The sequence below is a fragment of the Physeter macrocephalus genome, chromosome 15 (assembly GCF_002837175.3).
Source record: "Physeter macrocephalus isolate SW-GA chromosome 15, ASM283717v5, whole genome shotgun sequence".
Classification (NCBI taxonomy): Eukaryota; Metazoa; Chordata; class Mammalia; order Artiodactyla; family Physeteridae; genus Physeter; species Physeter macrocephalus.
In genome coordinates this window covers 57,760,041-57,768,397 of record NC_041228.1, presented here as the reverse complement: position 1 = coordinate 57,768,397, position 8,357 = coordinate 57,760,041, and the positions used below count along the sequence as shown (strand labels likewise).

The 8,357-nt window shown below is 38.4% G+C and overlaps 1 pseudogene; it reads right to left on the bottom strand.

Annotated features, from left to right (window-relative positions):
* LOC102973382 (CDK5 and ABL1 enzyme substrate 2-like) overlaps nt 1–8,357 on the bottom strand; it is a 26,714-nt pseudogene that overhangs the window by 17,070 nt on the left and 1,287 nt on the right.

The window sequence follows — 8,357 nt, the reverse complement described above, 5'->3', positions numbered from 1 at the left end:
GTGCATTTAATGTTGTCCCAGAGGTCTCTGAGACTGTCCTCAATTCTTTTCATTCTTTTTTCTTTATTCTGCTCTGCAGTAGTTATTTCCACTATTTATCTTCCAGGTCACTTACCCGTTCTTCTGCCTCAGTTATTCTGCTATTAATTCCTTCTAGAAAATTTTTAATTTCATTTATTGTGTTGTTCATCATTGTTTGTTTGCTCTTTAGTTCTTCTAGGTCCTTTTTAAACGTTTCTTGTATTTTCTCCATTCTATTTCCAAGATTATTTCGGATCATCTTTTCTATCATTCTTTTTCAGGTAGACTGCCTATTTCCTCTTCATTTGATTGGTCTGGTGGGCTTTTACCTTGCTCCTTCATCTGCTGTTTCTTCAGCAACTTGCAGTTCTGCTTGTTGTGTTTGCCCTGCAGGATCAGCTTCTCAAAGTACACGTAGGCCATGGGCACTGTCACAGGCTCCAAAACACACTCCTGGGACAAGTTCCGCATCTCTCATTTTAAACTTTAATTTTTCTCAGCATCAGCTTGATGTGGGGGAACTTCTCCCAGAAGGTCTCCTTCATGTCCTTCTTTAGGTGGGAGGGCTTCACATACTCTATCACTGTGGTCATGTAGGATGCGAAGATGAGGATGTGCTTGTGCTTGCCGCAGGGTCACTGAGGGTCAGCCAGGAGGTTGGGATTGTACTCCAGGGCATCCCCCGCATCGGCCCCTAGTTCCGAGCCAGCTGGTGTCACCCTGGGCAGGACAGGTTTGCATCTGGACCCCAGCAGAGCACGGGGGACTCTGGGTCGGGGCTGAGGCAGTGGGCCTGTTTGAGCGTGACCAGGGTGTTGGTGGGGTACAGGATCTCGGTAAGACACAACCTTTCCATCCGCCCCCAGCTCAACGTCTTCCAACTGGAAGACCATCTCAGAAGACATGGAAACGTCGCCAGACATATGCCTCTGCTTCTGGCTGTCCACCTTCAGGTCACTGACACGCAGGCCTTCTCCACAGGGCAAGACAGAGAAGGTCGCACACAGGGACCGCTTGGCTCAGATGAACACGATCCTGCTGTTCCTGGTGTGGTACTGCCTCATATTATTGATGAAGTGAGTCTTCTTTGAGCCTTTGTGTCTTGGGGATCCAGATGTAATTTGGTTCTTTGAAGGGAGGCACATCCCACTGTGTCTTCCAGAAACTCAAGGGCCACCCGTCCAGGGAGATGTTGTTGAGGAAGAAGAGCATGGCCTGGCGGCGCCGCAAGTCCCCTCACCTCTGCAGTGCCTGTGACGCGGCCCAGACAGCAGGACCAGGGGACTGGCCCGGGGATCCACCTGCTGCAGCCACGGCCATCCTCCGACTGAGCCCGACAGCTGCCCACCGCCCACAATCAAGCTTTTAAAAACAGGATCACTTATGACAATAATGCTCAACCTGAAAACCCAACATTTTGCTCAAATAGCTCCTTAGTAAAATTCTTTGCAGCTACAACTGTCAGACTTTAGGATCTCCACACATTATAATTATTGTTTTCTCCCCTCAGATTACCATGTTAAGAAATATCTTTGAAGTTTGAGACTGACAACATGAACGTTAAACCTCACTGTATTCTAGTGAATAGTGGTGAAAAATGTGTACACACACATACACACACACACACACACACGCATTCTCCAATATATTCCAACATAGCAACCACGTCACCATGCTTTGGATCTTACACAGATATCCAGGGCTTTACTGCCAGGTGTTAGAAGGGTGTTATCACTAATAAATCTTAATTCTTCTAGTGTTTTCAAACACAATCAGACCTAATCAAGGGATCCACACGATGGAAATTTTGATTGCTAAATCAGGATAATACATCACTTCTCTGAGGGGATCTATAGAAGACAAAAAAAAGCTAAGTGGACTCAGTAGGCTTCTTCTTAGTCTTTTAATTAAAACAAATACCAAAAACAAAATTATTCTTGACCCATTTTCGCCATCAAATTCTTTCACAGGTTTACTTTCCTATTTTCCTATTCAAAAGAGTCTAAACATTCTGTTTTTGTGACATCTTACTGAAGGAAGTAGAGTCTAGTGAAAAGACATTGAATTGAATTTGGTGTTCAAAGACCTACATTCACTTGAAAAAGAAGAGCAACAGTGAGGCAAGGGGATTGCTGGCCCAATTAGATATATAAGCATATCCTAAGGTCTCTATAATCAACACAGTGTGGTGTTGGCATATGAGTAGCCAGGCAGGTCAATAAGAAAGAATAGAGAATCCAGAAATATATGTAATTGCTGGTAGTATTCAACAAATGTGAAGTCACAAATCAAGTGGGAAATATGGGCACTTTAATAAATGGTGCTGGGATAACTGGATAAGTACATGAAAATAACAGAAATTGAATTCATTTCTGACACCAGAAATCAGTGAAAATTCTAAAGGAATTAGAAATTAAAATATAAAAAATGAAATTACACAAGTACAAATATTTCTGAATTTCTTTATAACCGAGAGGCAAGGAAAATTCTCTTCCCGCTCAAAATATTGAAGCAGTAGGGAAAATCATTAATAAATTTGACTACATAAAGATTAAACTTGCATGGCAGGGACTTCCCTGGTGGTCCAGTGGTTAGGACTCCGCCCTTCCACTGCGGGGGGCATGGGTTTGACCCCTGGTAGAGGAACTAAGATCCTGCATGCTGCATGGTGGCACAGCCAAAACAATACATGCATGGCAAATACAACTTCATAAGCAAAATTAAAGGAACAACAATGCTATTTAAAAAACAGGGTAGACAGGACATGGAAGCAACCTAAGTGTCCGACAGATGAATGGATAAAGAAGATGTGGCACGTATATACAATGGGATATTACTCAGCCATAAAAAAAAATGAAATTGAGTTATCTGTAGTGAGGTGGATGGACCTAGAGTCTGTCATACAGAGTGAAATAAGTCAGAAAGAGAAAAACAAATACCATACGCTAACACATATATATGGAATCTAAAAAAAAAAAAAATAGTTCTGAAGAACCTAGGGGCAGGACAGAAATAAAGACTCAGACGTAGAGAATGGACTTGAGGACACACAGAGGGGGAAGGGTAAGCTGGGACGAAGTGAGAGAGTGGCATGGACATATATACACTACCCAATGTAAAATAGATAGCTAGTGGAAAGCAGTCGCATAGCACAGGGAGATCAGCTCCGTGCTTTGTGACCACCTAGAGGGGTGGGATAGGGAGGATGGGAGGGAGACGCAAGAGGGAAGAGATATGGGGATATATGTATATGTATAGCTGGTTCACTTTGTTATAAAGCAGTAACTAACACACCATTGTAAAGCAATTATACTCCAATAAAGATGTTTAAAAAAAAAAAAAGGCTAGAGACGTGAGTAGATAGTTTCCAGAAAAGGCAATAAAGGCAATGCAGTTTCTCATATGTTTAGGACTCTATATGTCTCATAATTTTAAAAATAGCTCTTAATAAGAGAAATACAAATTAATATTACACAGATATATCTTATTTATCACACTGACAAAAAAATCAAGAGTGTGATCACATATTTAGTTGGTAGACTAAGAGGAAACAGGCACATATGTGTTTCTAAAAAGAATGCAAAATGTTATGAACCCAATGGAGGGCAATTTGGCATTATTTAATGATTTTACATATGTTTTTGTGTTTTTCCCTTCTCTAGGAATCTATCTAAAAGATAAACATGAAAATATGTATACACATGGATATTTACTGCATGATTTATAAAGGTAAAAACCAGAAACAACCTAAATGTCCATTAATACATGATGAATTGAATTAACTTTGGGATACTTACTATGGAGCACCATACAGCTGGTTAAAAAAAAAAAAAGAGTGCTTTCTAATATGTGATCTCCAGGATATATTGTTAAATGAAAACAGCAAGTAGTATAAGCAATATGTATACTATATATTGTATTACCATTTATCTGAAAAAGGGAGTCTGTGCGTGTATATGTGGGTGTGTATACATGCACATACAATGGGAGATTAAGCTATATTTAAATAAAATTATTACTTATATGTGATGAGAGGTAACATGTAAAGGAGACAGATATAAAAGTCAGGGGCAGGAAATTTACAAGATGAATCTTAGTATTTTGTCATTCCAGAAGGCAAGGAAGTTATCAAAAATTATTGGAATAGTGTCAAAAGGACTCATGAAGTGTCTTGAAGTGGCTCCCACCGCACAATGAGTCATCCTCAGCACGAATAAGAGTAAAAACATCAGTGGGTTGAAATCAATAAAATATGTTAAAAATCCAGGAATTCCAATGATCATGTTTTAAAAAAAAGATCACCTTTGGAGGATGCTAGGAAACCAATTCTTTGTTCTAAAAACTGATAAATAAAGGGAAAGAATCATACAGATTACTTGTTTTTATAGTAAAAACTGTACCTCAGGGTATTCAAAAGTTGATGAGAAAAGATTCTGTCTATGGAAGTATTCCAACTAACATATAAAGATGTAATTACATAATTGGAATATTACCTTTTTGCAAACCCCAAAGTAAACTCTGGGTCTGGGAAATGATCCTCAGTGGCACCTAACGCCACAGCAGTAGACAACTGGACATTAAGCCTCTCTTGACGGAAGTTTAGAACACCATTTATGAGTAGTCTTGCTAAAAATGTAACGTAAATATGGATACAGCCTCTTGATCTAACCACCAGTACAGGAAATACGGGGAATAGAGGAACAGGTTTTCTTTAAAAAATGAGAGTACAATCAGCGATATCCAGAAAGCAGGAAAGTTCACAAGACAAATTACTCAATTTTTTCAACAGATCAATTTCAAAAATTTTTAAATATAAGTTAAGGTAGCCTATGAAATTAAAAAATCCATGAGACGTACCAACAGAATGCAGTGGTGCACGCTGTTGGAATCCCACTTCGAACAAACCAGCAACATAATACCTATAAACAAACAAAAATAAAATAAAACATGTATGAGAAAATACTGACTAGATATGTGATGATGTAAGACATGACTAGGTTTTCTTGTGGATGAAAATGGCACCATGACTGGGTTCATTAACAAGAGTTTTTTCTTTCAGAGACACATACTCAAATATTTATGCGTGAAATGTTACGTATGGGATTTGCTTCAAAACAATTCGGTAGGCAGAGACGTAAAGGAAGTTGGATTAAATGCAAGTGTGGCTGTGAGCTAACGAGTGTTGGGGCTGAATAATGGGTACATGAAGATGCACTGTACTTTTCTCTCTACAATGAGCGCTTAAAATTACCCACAATACACTACTGGTGGGAATGTAAAATGATGCAGCTGCTGTGGAAAATAGTATGAAGTTCCCTCAAAAAAATTTAAAAATAGAACTACCATATGATCCAGCAATCCCATTTCTGGGATTTAACCAAAATAATTAAAATCAAGATCTCAAAGATATATATGCGCTCCCATGTTCACTGCAGCATTATTCATAATAGCCAAAATGTGGGAATAACCTAAAGGTCTATCTATGGATAAATGGATAAAGGAAATGTGGCATATACATACGATGGAATATTATTCAACCTTAAAGGAGAAGGAAATCCTGCTATATACAACAATATGGATGAAACTGGAGGACATCATGCTAATTGAAACAAGCTAGTCACAGAAGGACATGCATGATCCCCCTCATATGAGGTCTCTAAAATTGTCAGATTCCTGGAATCAAAGTGGAATGGTGGTGACCAGGGACTGCAGAGAGGGGGCAGTGGGGAACTGATAATCAACAGGCATAAAATTTCAGTTCAGCAACATACAAAAGTTCTAGAGACTAGTTAACAATACTGTATTATGCACTTAAAAATTTGTTAAGAGGGTAGATCTCATGTTAGGTGTTTATAACACAACCTTTTAAGAAAGAAAAGCAGAAAATATATATATCCGTAATACAAAGGTTAAAAAAGACCCACATACAAATTCTGGATCCACCATTTGTTTGTTTAATAGCAAGCAAGCCACTTAACACAATTTAAGCCCCCATTTTCTCATATGTAAAAGGGATATAATAATAACAATTTTATAGGTTGGTTTGCCATCTCTATTTTGGGACCCTGATCATGGTTAGTTGAAAAGAGAAAGAGGTTTTGGAATTATTCTTACCAACAGTGTATATGTATAATTATGTATAATTTTAAACACACATGGCAGAGAGGAAAGTACAATGCACCTGTTTGTACTCGTCATTTAGCCTCAACTCCCTTTTAAATATCTGTCATAATTTTATGATACTGACAAGTACTTAACTTTTCTAGGTTCATTTTCTTTCATGTAAAATGGGGATCATACCAGCTTCATACCATTGTTATGCGGACTATGTGAAGTTGGAACTTTATAAATAACACTTTCTCTCCTCCGTGAAGCCATTTTGATTCCTAGTTGGAAATAGTCACTCTTCTGATAGATTTACTTTGATTACTATTATACTAATAATCTCCCTCGAATTATTATTTAAATATTTTTTTCATGAAAGGACCCTGGGTCCTTTGAAAACAGATTATTCATGTCCTCTACCTCATGGAAGGCGTATGGCACATAGTTGGAGATCAATAAATTTTGATGAATTAAATCCCTTGACTAGATTAGATGCTACCTCCAAAACTGATTAATCTTCTGCAACTACTGACACTGAATGCTCTGGCCATATATTACTTAAATCTTTTAAAATGCACGTAAGATCCCTGGGAAAATGTCAGATTGTTTCCTGGACAAACAGTAAATGAGTTTGTCATATGTCAAGAAATCACCCAGTTCATTGTGTTGATAAACCTGGCCTGCAAATCCAACTCTGCTTTTTACCTATCACATTTATAGTTTGTCCAGGTTTGCTCCTACAAACATGTCACAGATTCTTCAGTAGAAAATTGTTTCTAGCGTAAGGTTTCAGCTTTATTCCAAAAAGTGTGTCCCTATGAAGAACCACCTAGTACATATCCATGATGCTCCAAAGATAAGCAGTGATAATGGAAGGGTAGATTTCCATATATTGCCATTCCCCTTAAATCAGGTCAAAAACTAGCAGGAAAAATGAATGGACTCTCCAAAAGATAGTGGTTCCGTAAGACTATTTGAAGTGACAAACAAACCAACCTTAAATGTAGTTCAAAATATTTCCACTTGAGATGAAACTCAGTTTCAGCGTTCTGAACATGGTGACAGCATAGTTTTTACTTCTGAGTATTGTAAGGCCCTTTTCTCATAAAATCTGGAGAAAGCCAAAAGCAGTTCAATTAAAGTGTCTAAATGTGGTCATCTTTTATCTATAGCTCAGTGGGACAGCTCAGCTAGAGCCTATAGAGTTCAGCTATGCACTCTTCCCAGAATATTCCCTAACGCTTCTCTGAAGCTATTCATTGTACAGGTCACTGTAGTAAAACTCACACCTCAGCACTCTCCCTGGACGCCAACAAGCAAACACTAGAGTGCAGTGCAGAGTAAAGAAAGGGTTTGCCTCTGAGTAAAAGGAAGATCATGATCTGTAATTTCAAAGTCCATCAAACAGAGTCCTATAAGAAAACATATGAGCTATGCATGAAGTTATAGGATCTATAGCCAAAAAAAAACCAGACAAAAAATTAAGTCAAGCTCCTTCCAAAGTAAGACATTTGAAAGGAGATCATTGCAACATCATAAGTTCACCATAAAGTGATGCATTCATATTTTACAAGACAAGAACTGTACTAAAATCCTTAAAGTCTCTACACAATTGTGTTTGTCAAAACATATTTGGTGCCATAACTCACAAGGTTATTGACATTCTTAGTTTACATCAAATATTTTACTTATTGTGATACTGGAATTTTATTTCACTTCTTAGAACATTTTATGCTTAAAAAGGGAGCAATCATAATATATTCCATAGAGTTTTCTCCAATTTACATCATAATATTCTGAAGTAAACTGAAATAAGCCAAGGCTTTATGTAACTAAATCTTTCTATTATTTTCATGGCTCGGAATGAGAAGGGGAATGAAGAATAAATCTGTAAGAGAACAAAACGTAAATTCATTGTGTTCACAATGTTGCATTAATCAGGAGAACTCTCTGTAAAATTGATTAAGAGGGAATCTGAACACATGGCTGCATGCATTCAGAAGAGGCTGCACTCACTAAAATAAACTAGGGTTTTATTTCTCCTTAAAAAAAAATCTATTAAAAGGCTAGATCAGGACTTCCCTGGTGGCACAGTGGTTGAGAGTCCGCCTGCAGATGCAGGGGACACGGGAAGATCCCACAATGCCGCGGAGCGGCTGGGCCCGTGAGCCATGGCCGCTGAGCCTGCGCGTCCGGAGCCTGTGCTCCGCAACCGGAGAGGCCACAACAGT